This window comes from Mustela erminea, chromosome 9 (genome assembly GCF_009829155.1).
Source record: "Mustela erminea isolate mMusErm1 chromosome 9, mMusErm1.Pri, whole genome shotgun sequence".
Classification (NCBI taxonomy): Eukaryota; Metazoa; Chordata; class Mammalia; order Carnivora; family Mustelidae; genus Mustela; species Mustela erminea.
Window position 1 is genome coordinate 97,959,777 of NC_045622.1, and position 21,605 is coordinate 97,981,381.

The 21,605-nt window shown below is 37.6% G+C and overlaps 1 pseudogene; it reads left to right on the plus strand.

Moving 5' to 3' along the window:
• Positions 1 to 8,148: 8,148 nt before the first annotated feature.
• LOC116599395 lies at positions 8,149 to 9,068 on the plus strand (annotated as a pseudogene).
• Positions 9,069 to 21,605: the final 12,537 nt, after the last annotated feature.

Below are 21,605 nucleotides of genomic sequence, written 5' to 3' on the forward strand. Positions count from 1 at the left end.
AAAGTTAAAAAAAATTTACTTTGAAGGGCTTAAGAATCATGAGAAAAAAGTCATGAATTCTATGTGCTGTATTCCCCTAGAGCACATTGCTAGAGTTTAGCAGTTCTCATTGATTGGTAAACTTGGTCTTGGCTGGATGTTCTTGCTGATCTTATGGATGAGCAGCCTGTTGCAGTGACTTTCAAGTGTCTTTGCCCAAGGTGGAACTGCACCACTTTTGCCAGGGCCATGCTAAGTATTCCCATTCTTCTAGGGTTTACTCTCTGTAGCTTTTGTGCCCTGAAATCTCTCTGTATGGCTTTGGGGGACAAGAATAAAAATGGCATCCTCCTAATCTCTGGGCCTGGAGGCCCCAAGAACTGGGTGCACCACTCCTCAGTTAGCCTGCAAAGAAAAGCAGTCAATCCCTCCTATCTCTTTGGTCTCTAGCTGCACTCCATGCTCACTAGGCCTATAACCAAGCATTTCTTTTTCTGGCACATGTCCCCATTTAGAGTCTCCAAACCCTGCAGAGTCCTACAGTGCACTCCTGTGCCATTCCTCTGGGGTAGGAAGGGGAGGCTCCCTGGATTGCCTGCTTTTGGGGTCTCTGCTCAAAGAGTAGTCGCCCAACTGTGCTGTGGATCATGGTTTATGGCAGCCCCAAGCTGAGAACCTCCTCCTGGGCTTGCAGCCAGTTTCTGGGTTCCAAGACATGGGAGCTCTACCACACTCAGTCACCTCCAGTTGTTCTGTGACCCTGAGGGTTGTGAGACCACACTGTCCCAGAGAGGGTTCTATCCAATACTTAGCCACTGGAATGACATACCTCAGCAGAGCCTACTTGTAGAAGTTCCAATTTTGTTCTCCATTGCTCTGTCACTTGCTGGCAGCTGGATCACAGAGGCTCCCTCCCTCGTTGCAGTCTATCTTTCCAAATATCGCCTCGGATTCACTTTTCCACACATCCTACCTTCCAGAAAGTGGTCACTTTTCTGTTCATTGAATAGCTGCTATTTTTTTCTTTAATCTCTTGTTGAGTTTGTAGGTGTTCAGAATGGTTTGAAAACCATCTACCTGAATTCCTGGGACCAGGTGAAACTTAGGTCTCCTACTCCTCCACCATCTTGCTTCTCCTCCTCAAGTTATTTTTGAGTCTTTTTCAGAAGTTTGTGAAGAAATTATACCCATTTTATCTAAGGTATAAAATTTATTAGAATATTTTTTTCCCAGAAAAATCATTTATTAACATTTCAAAGTCTGAAGCATCTGTATGAGTTTATTTCCTTTTTAATTTCTGATATTGGTATTTTATCTTGATCACTATTGCTAGAAATTTACCAGTTGTAGAATAATAGTACTAAGTTTTGGCTGTTGTAGTTTGTTCTCTTTAATGTTTTATATTGTATTGATTTTTTTTAATCTTTCCATTACATCTTTTTTTTTTTTTAACTTTGACATTGATTTAGTCCTCTATGTCTAACTTAAGATAAGAGTTTAGCTCTTTAGGATTTTTTTTTTAACACAGCATAAAACTATACATACATTTATGTAAATTGAAAACAAGTAGCTTTTTGTGCAGCTTAGCACATCAAAAAGATCTTCAGCTGGTTCTTACAGGTACATAATGATTTTTATCTATGATACTTATGACCTAGAAAATACAATATACAACCAAACGTGGAAATGAAGATGCTCAGTGGAGCTCATCATAAGCTGTGGGAAAATGAGTAAGAGTGGAAGCCTTCAGAGACTTGATTTAGAAACAGGCTCTTGTTGGAAAATAATTTGTTTCTTGTAGAAACAGTAACTCAATTGATACTGGACTGAAATTAAGGATTGAATTAATGAACTGAAAATTATTATGGTGTCAGTTGACATAGATTCAGGCCTTGGTCAACTGCATCCATTCCAACACAGAACTACGGAACTGTGACTACATATCTTTTTATGAATTGCAACTTCAACCTCAGTAACTTCCCTCATCCTGAGGCCTTCTGCATCTGAACTTCAGGGCCTCTTTGTAGTGATGCTAACAGCTAGAGATAGGACTTCCTTGGCTGAGGACATGACTGATAAGTGAAACTGAGACTGGTTATCCTTTCACTTTGGCGTCAATGTGATTTGCCTTACTTAAATTGTTTTAGCCATAAGAAACTCACAGTTTACTATTTAATATATTTTTTCCTGTTCAAATTAGAGGCTTTTCACATATTTGGGTGTCTGCCACTATTTCTTGGCAAGAACCTAGTATTTTTTTTTCTCTAGTTATTGTTCTAGGGGAGAACACTGTGCAGAGGAGGATACTTTATTTGAATCTATTCCAAATATTCTAATCTAGTCTGTAATGGCCTTACAATTTCTTTCATTGAAAAACAGTAGTGGTGTGGAAAGCCATAGGCTGTGTCTGTACATATAAATGGAAGGATTATTTTCCTCATCCAGTGGCCCAAGAGATTTCTGAGAATTCAAATGTCTGCCGAGTCTGGAGTTTCTCTTCACCCCCTAAATGTTTCCTTCATATATGTTCTTGTGTATAGACATCCCTCATTGCTTGTGCAATCATCTGGAGGGGCCCAATTCACTGAGATGAAGCTGGAAAAAGGTAGAAACCTGCCTTCTATTAGAGAATAAGTGGCCTTAGGGATACATTTTGAATGACTGAACAGGTGAAAAGTTCTCCTACTATCTGAGAGATTGCTCAGTCATTGATTGTCCCAGAAGTTAAATTTCACCAACTTTCTTATTAGGACAATGTCCTGGGACAGGAATGCTATCCTAATAATATAAGTAAAAGACTTTTGGTTGCCTAATTGTATGGACCAAGGAAACATACATTGAAATAACTAAATTGAGATTAAAAAAAATAGGGAAAATAATAGCTTGTCCAAGTTAATTTCTATGAATTAGGCTAATTTTTACATAGTCATTTGAAGAAACTATACTTACTTTGTACAACTGTCTTCATATTTATTGTGTGACTTTATGAGAAATAAGATCCATATGGGAAAGATTTTTCACATGATTTTTTCCCCCCATTTTCTTAACTGTTGTGTCCTTACTTGTAGTATGGTTCTTGGCATTAAATAGGTACTCTAATATAAAACAATAATTAATAATTGAATAGTTATTACATCTATGTTGGTAAATAATTTTTTAGTATATCTATTCACATTTCAAGGTCGTTAATAAAATGAATGTAAAATGAAACAAAAGAAAATCTTGTAATGGCAAGTGGGGAAATACATGATGATTCAATCATCACTTGACTAAAATGCCTTGGGTGGTATTTTATTCTTCACCGGCAATAGTCTCATAATTGATCCAAACCTATTTTTTTCCCCTCATGTTACATCCTTTAGACCTTAATAATGTGACTTGGTCTAGGAGTGCTAGTACACGTATTTGGGTGTCTGTCACTCTTTCTTGGCAAGAACATAGTCTTTTTTTCTCTAGTCATTCTTCTAGTGGAGAATACTGTCCAGAACAGTTTAATTTATTTGAATTAGTTCAAAATATTATAATAAGCTAACCTGTAATGGCCATACATTCTCTTTCAGTGAAACCTGTAGTGATGTAGAAAGCCATAGGCTGTGTCTGCACATATAACTACAAGGTTTATTTTCCTGATACAATGGCCTAAGATATCTCTGAGAATTCAAATGTCTGCCCACGTTAGAGTTTCTCTTCATCCCCTAGATGTTTTCTTGATAATTTTCCTGTATATAGACATCCCTCATTGCTTGTACAAACATGTGGAAAGGTCTGATTTTCTGGGATGATGTTGTGCAAAGTAGAACATCCCTTCAACTGGGTAGGAAGAGGCCTTAGGTATATGTTTTCTATTTAATTTAATTTTTATTTTTGTTACTTATTTGAATTCAATTAATTAACATAAAGTGCATTCTTAGTTTCTGAGGTAGAGTTCAGTGATTCATCATTGCATATAACACCCAGTGCTCATTACATCAGGTGCCCTCCTTAATGCCCATGACCCCGTTACCCCCATCCATTTCCCCTCCAACAACCCTCAGTTTGTTTCTTATAGTTAACAGTCTCTTATGATTTGTCTCTCTCTCTGATTTCATCTTATTTTTTCCCTCCTTTCCCCTATAATCCTCCATATTGTTTCTTATATTTGACATATTAGTGAAGTCATATGGTAATTATTTTTCTCTGACTGACTCATTTTGCTTAGCATAATACCCTCTAGTTTCATCTACATCATGATAAATGGTAAGATTTCATTTTTGATGGCTGTGCAATATTCCATTTATTCATATACCACATCTGCTGTACCCACTCATCTATTAATGGAAATCTGTGGTTTTTCCATACTTTGGCTATGGTGGACATTGCTTCTATAAACTTTGGGGTGCATGTGTCCCTTTGCACTATGTTTGTATCCTTTAGGTAAATACCTAGTAGCACAAGTTAGGAAACCACAAACGTTGGTGAGGGTATGGAGAAAAGTAATCCAGTTACCAAGCTGGTGGTAATGCAATCTGGTACAGCCACTCTGGAAAACAATATGGAGTTTCCTCAAGAAGTTAAAAATAGAGCTACCCTATGACCCAGAAATTGCACTACTGGGGATATATTTTGAATGACTGAACAGGTGAAGATTTCTACTACCTGAGAGACTACTCAGTCATGGTCTTTCAGGAAGTTAAATTCCAGCATTTGTCTTAATAGGCAAAGAGAAGGTTAATATCCAGGGACATGAATAGTATCCTAGTACTCTAAGTAAAGGACATTGTGGTTGCTGAAGTTTACTGAGTTTTACTTTTCATATTTTTAGGACAAATAATATACTTGGCCATGTTAGTTTTTACTAATTAGGTTAGTTCTTAATAGTCATCTGAAGAAGACTACACTTATTTTATTAAATTGTTCTCTTATTTTTTCTGTGACTATATGAGAAATAAAATCCATGCAGGAAGGACTTTACATGTGTTTTATCCCCTATTTATTAGTTGTTTTTCTCTCACTCATAGCATGGTTCCTGGCATTAAATATGTGCTCTAATATAAAAACAATAATTAATAATTTAATACCTATTACACCCATATTGGTAAATAAATATTTAATATATCTATTCACACTTTAAGGCTGATAATAAAATGAGTGTTAAATAAAAAGAAAGGAGACCTTGGTATGACAAGTGGGGATATACATGATAAAGTAATCTTCATTGGAATAAAATGCTTTGGCTGATATTTTATTTATGCCTGGCAATAGTATCATAATTTTTCCAAACTTAATTTTTTTTCATGCTATATCCATTAGACTTTAATTATGTGATTTGGTCTAGTAATACTATTATGTATAGATATTTTTAAAAAATCTGTGGAAATATCCAGTGAATTTAATTAAGCAAGAATCAGCCTTGGGACACTTTCCAACTCTGACTTAATGACATATGTGGTCAGATGGGATGAAACATCTCATGATCTCTTTCCCTATTGGGAAGAAGGTGTTACACTCTTAAGAGGTGACACATTTTTAGGAGGTTTTTGCTAGGCTGAAAGCACACTTTCCAAAAAAGTACAAGAACATCTCTTCTCAAATTTTGAACTCAATTGTTGTGGTCATACCAACAGGATAGAATGAAAGAACGAACCAAGTGAATGTTTTCTATTTTGAAGTTAGTAGGGAAGAAGTTACTGAAGAACAATCTCCTTGAAAATGGCTGGTTGCTATCTTCTTATGTAAAATTAGATTACTTGTCTTTTAGATAAATTATCCTAAGGTAGTAAAGTTTTATTTCCTGTGTGGACCAGGGAATTCTTTTTACATAACCTACAATGCAAATAAAAGCAATGTCCTGAATAATCAGGGTGGAAATGGACTGATAACCAAATGATATAAAATGTACCCCATGAAGAAAATGGACTGATAGCCAAGTGAAATAAAATATACTATCAGGTATTAATGAAGCTTTCTATTTTCTTTTGTCATACTGAATAAAGGAAAAATTCCAGTCCCAGGAATGAGTTAAAATGTTTTCCTTCAGCTTGTGGACATACCGTCACAAGGTTAGTCTAACAGTAAATATTGGGAACAAGGCTTCCAAGTGTGTGAATTTTTTTTTTATCATGTAAAAGTTAAATTACTTTGAAATAAAGGGAACTTAGATTTCCATTCCAGTTTAATCACTTAAAAATGGGTGACCTGGGAAAAAGAATTAGATGTTCTGAGCCTCAGTTTGTTCAACTATGAAATGAAGATTACAGGTCTTCATTACTGTAAATATGAAATGTGATTCATTTAGTTGTGAGTGTGTGATTGGAATCCACTGTAGGCATTGTGAGCAGTGGAGTGATTCCAATCATCCTTATAAACAGATCATTTGAGCTGCCTTATGAGAATGAATTAATGGAGGCCAGAATGAAAGGGAAGAGATGTGGCAGGAGGCTAGTTTAGTGGGCTGGAGAATTTGTAGTTGGAGGAAAATGATCAAGTTCGTGAACTATTTTAAATGGAAGGTAATCAGAATTGTTAAAAGTATCAATATGTGATATGAGAGCAAGAAAAGCATGAAAGACATCGTGATATTTCTTGTCTGAGTAATGACTTGGAAGTTAGTACCATTTAGTGAGATGGGAAACACCTGTGTTTGTTGCTGAAAATTAAAAATTTATTCTTATTAGTTCTGAATTAATATTGAATTAGAGATGTTCAGAGTCAGAGATATTACATATGTGAAGTTCAAAAATTAAGGGAGAGACCCAACATTGGAAACATTCCACATTTTTGGTCAGGAAAAGGAGGCATATCCAGCCAGAGATCTCAAGAAAGAAGTCTCAGTGAGGGAAGAGACAATCCAGGGTGGTGATCTTTCACTCCTAATTTGAGCCACTCAGTTTGAAAATGTCAGTTACCTTTAATCAGTCTCAAGTATTTCCCTTTTGTGACTTTATAAACTGTGTACCTTTTCATGGAATTCTCTTGCTCTCTTTTCTTGTCTTTCCACTTTTTCTTTAAAACTCAGTGGAAGCATTTCTTCCTCTGGGGAGTCTTCTATGATTGTTAGTTTGACATATTCCTACCACTGAACTTTACATTGTGCAACTGTTTTTATACTGACACTTTTAACGTTGGTGATTATTAGGTATGCTATCACTGAATATAGGAAACCATGGCTAATTCAATTTGGGAATCACCTCTATGAAACATCGGACAAAAACAGGTACTCCTGCCACATTTTTTAATTGAATGAATCAATAAAAGATTAATCTTATCATGTATTTAAAAGTTTTCTCCCTTATGGTTTGTCTCCCTCCCAATCCCATCTTGTTTCATTGATTCTTCACCTACCCACTTAAGCCCCCATGTTGCATCACCACTTCCTCATATCAGGGACATCATATGATAGTTGTCTTTCTCTGCTTGACTTATTTCGCTAAGCATGATACGCTCTAGTTCCATCCATGTTGTCGCAAATGGCAAGATTTCATTTCTTTTGATGGCTGCATAGTATTCCATTGTGTATATATACCACATCTTCTTGATCCATTCATCTGTTGATGGACATCTAGGTTCTTTCCATAGTTTGGCTATTGTGGACATTGCTGCTATAAACATTCGGGTGCATGTGCCCCTTTGGATCACTACGTTTGTATCCTTAGGGTAAATACCCAATAGTGCAATTGCTGGGTCATAGGGCAGTTCTATTTTCAACATTTTGAGGAACCTCCATGCTGTTTTCCAGAGTGGCTGCACCAGCTTGCATTCCCACCAACAGTGTAGGAGGGTTCCCCTTTCTCCGGGACTGGAAGAGAGTATGCTGAGTGAAATAAGTCAAGCAGAGAGAGTCAATTATCATATGGTTTCACTTATTTGTGAAGCATAACAAATAGCATGGAGGACATGGGGACTTAGAGTGGAGAAGGGAGTTGGGGGAAATTGGAAGGGGAGGTGAACCATGAGAGACTATGGACTCTGAAAAACAATCTGAGGGTTTCGAAGGGACGGGGGGTGGGAGGTTGGGGTACCAGGTGGTGGGTATTATAGAGGGCACGGATTGCATGGAGCACGGGGTGTGGTGCAAAAATGATGAATACTGTTATGCTGGAAATAAAAAAAAAAAAGAAAAAAAAAGTTTTCTCCCTTGTTTTATAGATCATTCTGGTTCTAATATGAGAAGTCATCTCCTATGCAGACTAGATGGAACCACCAAACAACGTAAATTACTTTGTCCTCTTGGGGCTCACTCAGGATCCAAAGGAACAGAAGATTCTTTTTGTTATGTTCTTACTCTTTTATATTTTGACTGTGGTGGGAAACCTGCTCATTGTGGTGACTGTAAGTAATACCCGGGGCTCACCTATGTACTTTTTTCTTGCTAACTTATCTTTTATGGATGTCATTTATTCCTCTTGTATTTTCCCCAGATTGATTTCAGAGGTTTTCTTTGGGAAAAGTACCATATCCTTCCAATCTTGTATGATTCAGCTATTTACAGAACACTTTTTTGGTGGATCAGAGGTCTTTCTTCTGCTGGTGATGGCCTATGACCGCTATGTGACCATCTGCAAGCCCTTGCATTACTTGGTGATCATGAGGCAGTGGGTGTGTGTTGTGCTGCTGGTAGTGTCCTGGATTGGAGGTTTTCTGCATTCAGTAATTCAGGTTAGCACAATTTATGGGCTCCCATTCTGTGGCCCCAATGTCATTGATCATTTTTTCTGTGACATGTATCCCCTATTGAAACTGGTCTGTGCTGATACGTATGTGGCTGGCCCGTTAGTGGTGGCCAATGGTGGAGTGATCTGCAGTATTGTGTTTGTGTTCTTGCTCATCTCCTATGGTGTCATCCTGCACTCTCTAAAGAACCTTAGTGCAGAAGGGAGGCAGAAAGCCCTCCAGACCTGTGGTTCCCACATCACTGTGGTGGTCTTCTTCTTTGTTCCATGTATTTTCATGTATGCAAGACCTGCTAAGACCTTCCTATTGACAAATCATTGACTGTGTTTTATACAGTTATAACCCCCATGTTGAACCCACTGATCTACACTCTGAGAAATTCTGAGATGGCAAATGCCATGAAGAAGCTCTGTAAGAGAAATATATCAAATAGCAAATAAATGCATCATCAAGATCATAGTTTATCATTAGAGCCAATCTCCTCAAATGTTAAAGTCCATTTTAGTGTAAATGCCTTTACAGTCTGAGTCAATAATTTGTAATGAAGTAGTCAATGCAGTTTTATAGTTGCATGAATTGTTATTTATTTTAATTTTTTCATTCTGGTAAAATTAATATATAATGTTTTCTTATTGTCATATACACAATAGCATGATTTAACAGTTCTATACATAGTGGTCACCATGAGTAAACTCCTAATCTCCATATGGGCTGCATATTGATGAATTTTTGTAGTTACCTTAATTTAATTAATTATTATGTTTAGTATTATTACTTATTTTCTCACTATTATTTTCATATTTAGTTGGGTTCCTGCCTTTTTTTTTTTTAACATAGAGTGCTTTATTAGCTTCATGTGTGCAATATTATAATTCAACAGTTCTGGAGGGAGGAGTCAAGATGGCGGAGAAGTAGCAGGCTGAGACTACTTCAGCTAGCCGGAGATCAGCTAGATAGCTTATCTAAAGATTGCAAACACCTACAAATCCATCGGCAGATCGAAGAGAAGAAGAACAGCAATTCTGGAAACAGAAAAACAACCACTTTCTGAAAGGTAGGACTGGCGGAAAAGTGAATCCAAAGCGACGGGAAGATAGACCCCGGGGGGAGGGGCCGGCTCCCGGCAAGCGGCGGAGCAACTGCGCACAAAATCAGGACTTTTAAAAGTCTGTTCCACTGAGGGACATCGCTCCAGAGCCTAAACCGGGGCGAAGCCCACGTGGGGTCAGCGTGGCCTCAGGTCCCGCAGGGTCACAGAAGGATCGGGGGTGTCTGAGTGTCTCAGAGCTTGCGGGTATTGGAACGGGAAAGCCGGCTACAGAGACAGAGCTGACAGTGAGCTCGCAGCTCGGTGTTACCTTGAACCGGTCGCAGGCTCTGTGAGCTCAGAGCGCGGCCGGAGGTCAGGCAGACGGGAGTAACTGGGCTCTGTTCTCTGAGGGCGCACTGAGGAGTGGGGCCCTGGGCTCTCGGCTCCTCCAGGCCGGAGACCAGGAGGCCGCCATTTGTATTCGCAGTCCTCCGGAACTCTACAGAAATTGCTCAGGGAACAAAAGCTCCTGAAAGCAAACCCGAGTGGATTAATCACCCCGGCCCCTGATAAGGGCGGTGCAATTCCGCCTGGGGCAAAGACACTTGAGAATCACTACAACAGGCCCCTCCCCCAGAAGATGAACAAGAAATCCAGCCGAGACCAAGTTCACCTACCAAGGAGTGCGGTTTCAATACCAAGGAGAGCAGCAGAATTCCAGAGGAGGAGAAAGCAAAGCACGGAACTCATGGCTTTTTCCCTGTGATTTTTTTTAGTCTTGCAGTTAATTTAATTTTTTTCTTTTTCATTTTTTGTTTTTTTTCTAGCCTTCTGGTTAAATTTTTTTTTAACTTTTACCTTTTTCTTTTTTAACGTTTTATTAACTAGTTTATCTAATATATATATTTTTTCTTTTTTATATTTTTCTTATTTGTTTTCTTTTTTTAAATTCTTTTCTTTTCTTTTTTTTTTCCTTTTTTCTTTTCTTTTTTTTTTTTTCTTTCTTCCTTTTTGAACCTCTTTTTATCCCCTTTCTCCCCCCTCACAATTTGGGATCTCTTCTAATTTGGTTAAAGCATATTTTCCTGGGGTTGTTGCCACCCTTTTAGTATTTTACTTGCTCCTTCATATACTCTTATCTGGACAAAATGACAAGACAGAAAAATTCAACACACAAAAAAAAGAACAAGAGGCAGTACCGAAGGCTAGGGACCTAATCAATACAGACATTGGTAATATGTCAGATCTAGAGTTCAGAATGACAACTCTCAAGGTTCTAGCCGGGCTCGAAAAAGGCATGGAAGATATTAGAGAAACCCTCTCGAGAGATATAAAAGCCCTTTCTGGAGAAATAAAAGAACTAAAATCTAACCAAGTTGAAATCAAAAAAGCTATTAATGAGGTGCAATCAAAAATGGAGGCTCTCACTGCTAGGATAAATGAGGCAGAAGAAAGAATTAGTGATATAGAAGACCAAATGACAGAGAATAAAGAAGCTGAGCAAAAGAGGGACAAACAGCTACTGGACCACGAGGGGAGAATTCGAGAGATAAGTGACACCATAAGACGAAACAACATTAGAATAATTGGGATTCCAGAAGAAGAAGAAAGAGAGAGGGGAGCAGAAGGTATACTGGAGAGAATTATTGGGGAGAATTTCCCCAATATGGCAAAGGGAACGAGCATCAAAATTCAGGAGGTTCAGAGAACGCCCCTCAAAATCAATAAGAATAGGTCCACACCTCATCACCTAATAGTAAAATTTACAAGTCTCAGTGACAAAGAGAAAATCCTGAAAGCAGCCCGGGAAAAGAAGTCTGTAACATACAATCGTAAAAATATTAGATTGGCAGCTGACTTATCCACAGAGACCTGGCAGGCCAGAAAGAGCTGGCATGATATTTTCAGAGCACTAAACGAGAAAAACATGCAGCCAAGAATACTATATCCAGCTAGGCTATCATTGAAAATAGAAGGAGAGATTAAAAGCTTCCAGGACAAACAAAAACTGAAAGAATTTGCAAACACCAAACCAGCTCTACAAGAAATCTTGAAAGGGGTCCTCTAAGCAAAGAGAGAGCCTAGAAGTGGTAGATCAGAAAGGAACAGAGACCATATACAGTAACAGTCACCTTACAGGCAATACAATGGCACTAAATTCATATCTCTCAATAGTTACCCTGAATGTTAATGGGCTAAATGCCCCTGTCAAAAGACACAGGGTATCAGAATGGATAAAAAAAACAAAACCCATCTATATGTGGCCTCCAAGAAACTCATTTTAAGCCCGAAGACACCTCCAGATTAAAAGTGAGGGGGTGGAAAAGAATTTACCATGCTAATGGACATCAGAAGAAAGCAGGAGTGGCAATCCTTATATCAGATCAATTAGATTTTAAGCCAAAGACTATAATAAGAGATGAGGAAGGACACTATATCATACTCAAAGGGTCTGTCCAACAAGAAGATCTAACAATTTTAAATATCTATGCCCCCAACGTGGGAGCAGCCAACTATATAAACCAATTAATAACAAAATCAAAGAAACACATCAATAATAATACAATAATAGTAGGGGACTTTAACACTCCCCTCACTGAAATGGACAGATCATCCAAGCAAAAGATCAGCAAGGAAATAAAGGCCTTAAACAACACACTGGACCATATGGACATCACAGATATATTCAGAACATTTCATCCCAAAGCAACAGAATACACATTCTTCTCTAGTGCACATGGAACATTCTCCAGAATAAATCACATCCTCGGTCCTAAATCAGGACTCAACCGGTATCAAAAGATTGGGATCATTCCCTGCATATTTTCAGACCACAATGCTCTAAAGCTAGAACTCAACCACAAAAGGAAGTTTGGAAAGAACCCAAATACATGGAGACTAAACAGCATCCTTCTAAAGAATGAATGGGTCAACCGGGAAATTAAAGAAGAATTGAAAAAAATCATGGAAACAAATGATAATGAAAATACAACGGTTCAAAATCTGTGGGACACAACAAAGGCAGTCCTGAGAGGAAAATATATAGCAGTACAAGCCTTTCTCAAGAAACAAGAAAGGTCTCAGGTACACAACCTAACCCTACACCTAAAGGAGCTGGAGGAAGAACAAGAAAGAAACCCTAAGCCCAGCAGGAGAAGAGAAATCATAAAGATCAGAGCAGAAATCAATGAAATAGAAACCAAAAAAACAATAGAACAAATCAACGAAACTAGGAGCTGGTTCTTTGAAAGAATTAATGAAATTGATAAACCCCTGGCCAGACTTATCAAAAAGAAAAGAGAAAGGACCCAAATAAATAAAATCATGAATGAAAGAGGAGAGATCACAACTAACACCAAAGAAATACAAACTATTATAAGAACATACTAAGAGCAAGTCTACGCCAACAAATTTGACAATCTGGAAGAAATGGATGCATTCCTAGAAACATATAAACTACCCCAGCTGAACTAGGAAGAAATAGAAAGCCTGAACAGACCCATAACCAGTAAGGAGATTGAAACAGTCATTAAAAATCTCCAAACAAACAAAAGCCCAGGGCCAGACGGCTTCCCGGGGGAATTCTACCAAACTTTTAAAGAAGAACTAATTCCTATTCTCCTGAAACTGTTCCAAAAAATACAAATGGAAGGAAAACTTCCAAACTCATTTTATGAGGCCAGCATCACCTTGATCCCCAAACCAGACAAGGATCCCATCAAAAAAGAGAGCTATAGACCAATATTCTTGATGAACACAGATGCGAAAATACTCAACAAAATACTAGTCAATAGGATTCAACAGTACATTAAAAGGATTATTCACCACGACCAAGTGGGATTTATTCCAATGCTGCAAGGTTGGTTCAACATCCGCAAATCAGTCAATGTGATACAACACATCAATAAAAGAAAGAACAAGAACCATATGATACTCTCAATAGATGCTGAAAAAGCATTTGACAAAGTACAGCATCCCTTCCTGATCAAAATTCTTCAAAGTGTAGGGATAGAGGGCACATACCTCAATATCATCAAAGCCATCTATGAAAAACCCACTGCAAATATCATTCTCAATGGAGAAAAACTGAAAGCTTTTCCGCTAAGGTCAGGAACACGGCAGGGATGTCCATTATCACCACTGCTATTCAACATAGTACTAGAGGTCCTAGCCTCAGCAATCAGACAACAAAATGAAATTAAAGGCATCCAAATCGGCAAAGAAGAAGTCAAATTATCACTCTTCACAGATGATATAATACTATATGTGGAAAACCCAAAAGACTCCACTCCAAAACTGCTAAAACTTATACAGGAATTCAGTAAAGTGTCAGGATATAAAATCAATGCACAGAAATCAGTTGCATTTCTCTACACCAACAGCAAGACAGAAGAAAGAGAAATTAAGGAGTTAATCCCATTTACAATTGCACCCAAAACCATAAGATACCTAGGAATAAACCTAACCAAAGAGGCACAGAATTTATATTCAGAAAACTATAAAGTACTCATGAAAGAAATTGAGGAAGACACAAAGAAATGGAAAAATGTTCCATGCTCCTGGATTGGAAGAATAAATATTGTGAAAATGTCTCTGCTACCTAAAGCAATCTACACATTTAATGCAATTCCTATCAAAGTACCATCCATCTTTTTCAAAGAAATGGAACAAATAATTCTAAAATTTATATGGAACCAGAAAAGACCTCGAATAGCCAAAGGGATATTGAAAAAGAAAGCCAACGTTGGTGGCATCACAGTTCCGGACTTGAAGCTCTATTCCAAAGCTGTCATCATCAAGACAGCATGGTACTGGCACAAAAACAGACACATAGATCAATGGAACAGAATAGAGAGCCCAGAAATAGACCCTCAACTCTACAGTCAACTAATCTTCGACAAAGCAGGAAAGAATGTCCAATGGAAAAAAGACAGCCTCTTCAATAAATGGTGCTGGGAAAATTGGACAGCCACATGCAGAAAAATTCATTGGACCATTTCCTTACACCACACACAAAAATAGACTCAAAATGGATGAAGGACCTCAATGTGCGAAAGGAATCCATCAAAATCCTTGAGGAGAACACAGGCAGCAACCTCTTCGACCTCAGCTGCAGCAACATCTTCCTAGGAACAACGCCAAAGGCAAGGGAAGCAAGGGCAAAAATAACCTATTGGGACTTCATCAAGATCAAAAGCTTTTCCACAGCAAAGGAAACAGTTAACAAAATCAAAAGACAACTGACAGAATGGGAGAAGATATTTGCAAACGACATATCAGATAAAGGACTAGTGTCCAGAATCTATAAAGAACTTAGCAAACTCAACACCCAAAGAACAAATAATCCAATCAAGAAATGGGCAGAGGACATGAACAGACATTTCTGCAAAGAAGACATCCAGATGGCCAACAGACACATGAAAAAGTGCTCCATATCACTCGGCATCAGGGAAATACAAATCAAAACCACAATGAGATATCACCTCACACCAGTCAGAATGGCTAAAATCAACAAGTCAGGAAATGACAGATGCTGGCGAGGATGCGGAGAAAGGGGAGCCCTCCTACACTGTTGGTGGGAATGCAAGCTGGTGCAGCCACTCTGGAAAACAGCATGGAGGTTCCTCAAAATGTTGAAAATAGAACTGCCCTATGACCCAGCAATTGCACTATTGGGTATTTACCCTAAAGATACAAACATAGTGATCCAAAGGGGCACGTGCACCCGAATGTTTATAGCAGCAATGTCCACAATAGCCAAACTATGGAAAGAACCTAGATGTCCATCAACAGATGAATGGATCAAGAAGATGTGGTATATATACACAATGGAATACTATGCAGCCATCAAAAGAAATGAAATCTTGCCATTTGCGACAACATGGATGGAACTAGAGCGTATCATGCTTAGCGAAATAAGTTAAGCAGAGAAAGACAACTATCATATGATGTCCCTGATATGAGGAAGTGGTGATGCAACATGGGGGCTTAAGTGGGTAGGAGAAGAATAAATTAAACAAGATGGGATTGGGAGGGAGACAAACCATAAGTGACTCTTAATCTCACAAAACAAACTGAGGGTTGCTGGGGGGAGGGGGTTTAGGAGAAGGGGTGGGATTATGGACATTGGGGAGGGTATGTGCTTTGGTGAGTGCTGTGAAGTGTGTAAACCTGGTGATTCACAGACCTGTACCCCTGGGGATAAAAATATATGTTTATAAAAAATAAAAAATTAAAAAAAAAATAATTCAACAGTTCTATTCATCACCAAGTGCTCACAACAACAAGTGCACTCCTTAATCTCCATCACCTATTTAAACTATCCCCCCTTCTTCTCTGGTAGCCATCAGATTGTTCTCAATGGTTAAGTCTGTTTCTTGATCTCTCTCTCTCTCTTCTACCTTTTCTCATTTATTTTTTTTCTTAAATTCCATATGTGTGAAGTCATATGGTATTTGTCTTTCTCTGACTGACTTATTTTGCTTGGCACTATACTCACTAGCTCCTTCCATGTTGTTGCAAATGGCAAGATTTCCCTATTTTTTTATGTTGGATACACACACACACACACACACACACACACACACTCTCACACACACATATACATACACACTTGGAAGCTTCCATAATCTGGCTATTTTAAAGAAATCTGGTACAAATGTCAGGATAGATTTATCCTTTTAAATTAGTGTGTATTTGTGTATTCTTTGGGTAAATACCCAGTAGCGCTATTGTTTGATTGTTGCCTAATTTTATTTTTAAGTTTTCGAGGGACCTCCATACTGTTTCAAGATGGCTGTAGCAGTTTGATTTCCCAGCAGCAGTACATGAGTGTTCCTATTTCTCTACATCCTTGTCAACATCTGTTTCTTGTGTTGTTGATTTTAGACATTCCAATAGGTGTGAGGTGATATCTAATTTGTAGTTTTGACTTGCATTTCCCTGAAGGTAAGTGATAATGAACATCTTTTCCTGCTGGCCATCTGTATGTTTTTTTTAGAGAAATGTTCATTCATGTAGTTTGCCCACTTTAAAACTGGATTATTTGTGTTTTGGGGGGTGTTGAGTTTTATAAGTTCTTATATATTTTGGATAGTAGCCCTTTAGATCCCTGTTTTATTTTTGTTCTATTTATTGCACTAGTTAACATACTGAATGTTATGTAGACCATTATCTTTATTTTGTTTGCATGATATATGAAATTCTTAGTGTATTTTACCTTTTAAATAAAAAATAAATTATAATAGATTATAATAAATACTAAAAATTGAATCTATACAAAGTGAGAAACATTGTAGAATAAACCTTTACCCATCCCTCACCAGAATCTCTATTCTAAGATTGTTCAATTAGTAACCTTTGGTAATAAAATATATGTGTGTTTTTGTCTAAATGTATAACTTTTGCATTTACCACTCAGTCTCCTGAAGATATTTCCATACTAGTCTATATAGATATAACTCATTCTCAGCTTCCTCAATGTATTTAAATCTTCTTTATGAAGATACAGCAAAATTCATGTTTCCAGTCCTTGTCATGTTTTCCCCAATTTTATTTTGTTGTAGCCAATAACTAGGATAAAATTCTTTTGAAAAATTTTAAGTATGAGTTTTTGGTTCAAATAGTATTTAAATATTGTATTTAAGTATTTAAATATTAATGTTTGTAGTTATTGGTGATATTTCAAAAAGTCAAGAATGTTGTTGTTTTTCCAGCAGTAATTTAGATGTTTACACTCTTTTTTCCTTAATATATTAATGTGATTATCTACATTGAAGGATTTTATCGTATGGGATTGTTATAGCATTTCTGCTTTATTTTTATAAATTAAAATAGCCTATAGGTTCTGTTTTTGTGTAATACTTTCTACGTTTGATATCAGTTTATAAATAGAGCTTTATGAGGCCATCCTTTAGAAGCCATCCTAATGGCTCCTTACCCCCAGCCATTTCTCATCTCTCTGTTAGACTTAATGTTTTATTTTATACTTATGGTAGCACTGTTGACCAGCTAATATTTTATCCATTTCACTTTAAAAATTTTGTTTCATTATCTGTTCTCCCACTAGAATGTATTAACAGCAGTGTTAGTGCTGGGCATGGTAAATAATTGAGTGAATGGTTTATGGAGAGAATTAGGAATCTGATTTTTTAAAATAATGCATTTTTAATCAGTTTAAGTAGCACTGGGGTGATATTTTATTTGAAAACTTGTGAGTAAAATTGCACTTGGCATTTATCGTTCATCTTTTTTGTGGGAATTTTTTGTTAACACATTATGTGTGTTTATTCTCCTGTTCCTTATAGACACTATGAGGTTGATACTATACTTGGACCCATTTTGTGGTGTACAATGGAGGTTCATTGGGGTTAAGTAGCTTCCCCATGGCCACCAACCTGTGAGAGTGTCGATGCCAAAGTCAATCCCCAGACTTAAGTCTATGTTACTAATCACATCTCTACAGCTGCTTCGTTGATGGAATTCTCCCACAAAGGCATCTCAGGTTGGTGTTTCCTTGATGGTTAGTTTTTCTGATCTGATTTTATTTATTTATTTATCAAAATGTAATATATCATTTGCTTCAGAGGTACAGGTCTTTCATCAGTCTTGCACAATTCACAGCACTCACCGTAGCACATCCCCTCCCCAATGTCCATAACCCAGCCATCCTATTCCCCCACCCCATGACCCAGAAACCCTCAGTTTATTTCCTGAGATTAAGAGTCTCTTTTGGTTTGTTTCCTTCCTGATCCCATCCTGTTTCATTTTTTCCCCTCTCTATCCCCAAGACCCCTTGCCCTGCCTCTCAAATTCCTCATATCAGAGAGATCATATGATAATACGATAATTGTCTTTCTCTGATTGACTTATTTCACTTAGCATAATATCCTCTAGTTCCATCCATGTCATTGCAAATGGCAAGATTTCATTTTTTGATGGCTTCATTATATCTATCTATCTATCTATCTCACATCTTCTTTATACATTTATCTGTTGATGGACATCTAGGTTCTTTCCATAGTTTGGCTATTGTGGGCATTGCCACTATAAACATTTGGGTGTGCATGCCCCTTCAAATAACTACATTTGTATCTTTAGGGCAAATATTCAGTAGTGCTATTGCTGGGTCATAGGGCAGCTCTATTTTTAACTTTTTCATAGAGTGTACTTGCCCTTTTTAAAAATTTTTTTAAAAGATTTTATTTATTTATTTGACAGACAGAGATCACAAGTAGGCAGAGATGCAGGCAGAGAGAGAGAGGGAAACAGGCTCCCAGCTGAGCAGAGAGCTCAATGTGGGGCTAGATCCCAGGACCCTGGGATCATGACCTGAGCTGAAAGCAGAGGCTTTAACCCACTGAGCCACCCATGTGCCCCTATTTTCAACTTTTTGAGGTTGTTTTCAACTGTTTTCCAGAGTGGCTGCATGAGCTTAATTTCCACCAACAGTGTAGTAGGGTTCCCCTTTCTCTACATCCTTACCAACAGGTGTAATTTTCTGACTTGTTAATTTTAGCCATTCTAATTGGTATGAGGTGGTATCTCACTGTGTTTTGATTTGTATTTCCCTGATGTCGAGTGATGTTGAGCACTTTTTCATGTATCTGTTGGCCATTTGGATGGCTTCCTTGCAGAAATGTCTGTTCATGTCTTCTGCCCACTTCTTGATTGGATTATTTGTTCTTTGGATGTTGAGTTTGACAAGGTTTTTATAGATTTTGGATAGTAGCCCTTTATCTGATATGCCATTTGCAAATATCTTCTCCCATTCTGTTGGTTGTCTTTAGTTTTGTTGACTGTTTCCTTTGCTGTGCAAAAGCTTTTGATCTTGATGAAGTCCCAATATTTCATTTTTGCCCTTGCTTCCCATGCCTTTGTTTCAACATCTGCAAATCAATCAATGTGGTACAACACATTAATAAAAGAAAGAACATGAACCATATGATACTCTTAATAGGTGCTGAAAGAACATTTGACAAAGTACAACATCCTTTCTTAATCAAACCTCTCCATAGTATAGGGATAGAGCATACATACCTCAGTATCATCAAAGCCATCTATGAAAACCCACAGTGAATATCATTCTCAATGGGGAAAAGCTGAGTGTTTCCCCTAAGTTCAGGAACATGGCAGGACTGTCCACTATCACCACTGCAATTCAACATAGTATTAGGAGTCCTAGCCTCATCAAATTCTTACTCTTTGCAGATTATACGATATGTTATGTGGAATATCCAAAATACTCCACCCCAAAGCTACTAGAACTCAGACAGGAATTCAGTGAAGTGTCAGGATATAAAATCAATGCAAAGAAATCAGTTGCATTTCTATACACCAATAATAGCAAGACAGAAGAAAGAGAAATTAAGGAGTTGATCCCATTTATAATTGCACCGAAAACCATAAGATACCTAGGAATATACCTCACCAAAGAGGCAAAGAATACATACTCAGAAAACTATAAAATGCTCATGAAAAAAATTGAGGAAGATACTAAGAAATGGAAAACTCATTCATTTTGAATATGTCTATGCTACCTAAAGCAATCTACATGTTTAATGCAATCCCTATCAAAATCCCATCCATTTTTTCAAAGAAATGGAACAAATCATCCTACAATTTATATGGAACCAGAAAAGACCCTGAATAGTCAGAGGAATGTTGAAAAAGAAAGTCAACTTCGGTGGCATCACAATTCCAGACTTTAATCTCTATTACAAACCTGTAATCACCAAGACAGTATGGTACTGGGACAAAAACAGACACATAGATAAACGGAACAGAACAGAGAGCCCAGAAATGGACCTTCAACTCTATGGTCATCTAGCCTTCGACAAAATAGCAAAGAATATCCAATGGAAAAAAGACAGTCTCTTCAACACATGGTGTTGGAAAAATTGGACAGCCACATGCAGAAGAATGAAACTGGACCATTTCTTTATATCACACACAAAAATAGTCTCAAAATGTATGAAAGACCTCATTGTGAGATGGGAATCCATCAAAATCCTTGAGGAGAACACAGGCAGCAACCTCTTCAAACTTAGCCACAGCAACTTCTTCCTAGAAACATCACCGATGGTTAGTTTTTCATCCATGTTACTGATTTCTCTTAAAGATATCAATCCATTGATATTTCTTTCTCTGTCATTGTTAGTTCCAGTAAATTATGTTTCCTTAGATAATTGTCCATTTCATTCAGGTTCTTGCCATTATTTGCATAAATTGAGTAATTAGTATCTGGTGTTTCTTTTTTTTTTTTTTTTTTTTTACTGTGCTGTAGTGATATTTATAATTTTTAAAATTTACAAACAGTAAGTTAGCATAATTTCAAACTTATGCAGCCCTGATTATTCCAAAATCTGAACAGGAAGTTTGTAAAGGGTCAGGGATTTTCAAATTTCGACAGCCAAGGTGTTACCTTTCTCTAGTTTCAACTGACATTTACCTCCAAAGAGTCAAATGTCCTCTTGAGCACTGTAAAATAACAGGACAGGCAGTTGTGTGTACCATACACTTTGTGAGTGCTAGAAATTCTGGCAGAGATGTTGGCCAGAGAAGAGACAGGAGCCCTGCAGGAATTAAGAATGAGCCCCATCCTCACCTCCCACAGTGAAAGCAGTAACATCATGCCGACAGTCACAAGAATTCACCCGATAATCTTATTTTTGTTTTAAAGATGTATGTATGTATGTATCTATGTATTTGGGGCAAGTGTGGGGAGAGGTGGAGGGAGAGGGAAAGAGAGAATCCCAAGCAGATTTCACACTGAGCAAACCCGAGACAATGCTTGACCCCATGACCTTGAGATCATGATCTGGGGTGATATCAAGAGATGGACATTCTACCAACTGAGCCATCATGGTGCTCCCGATTCTGCTTCTTGGCTAGGATTCATGTCTTTTCTTGACTACTTTCAACTAGTCCCTACGGCAAGGGTCAGAGG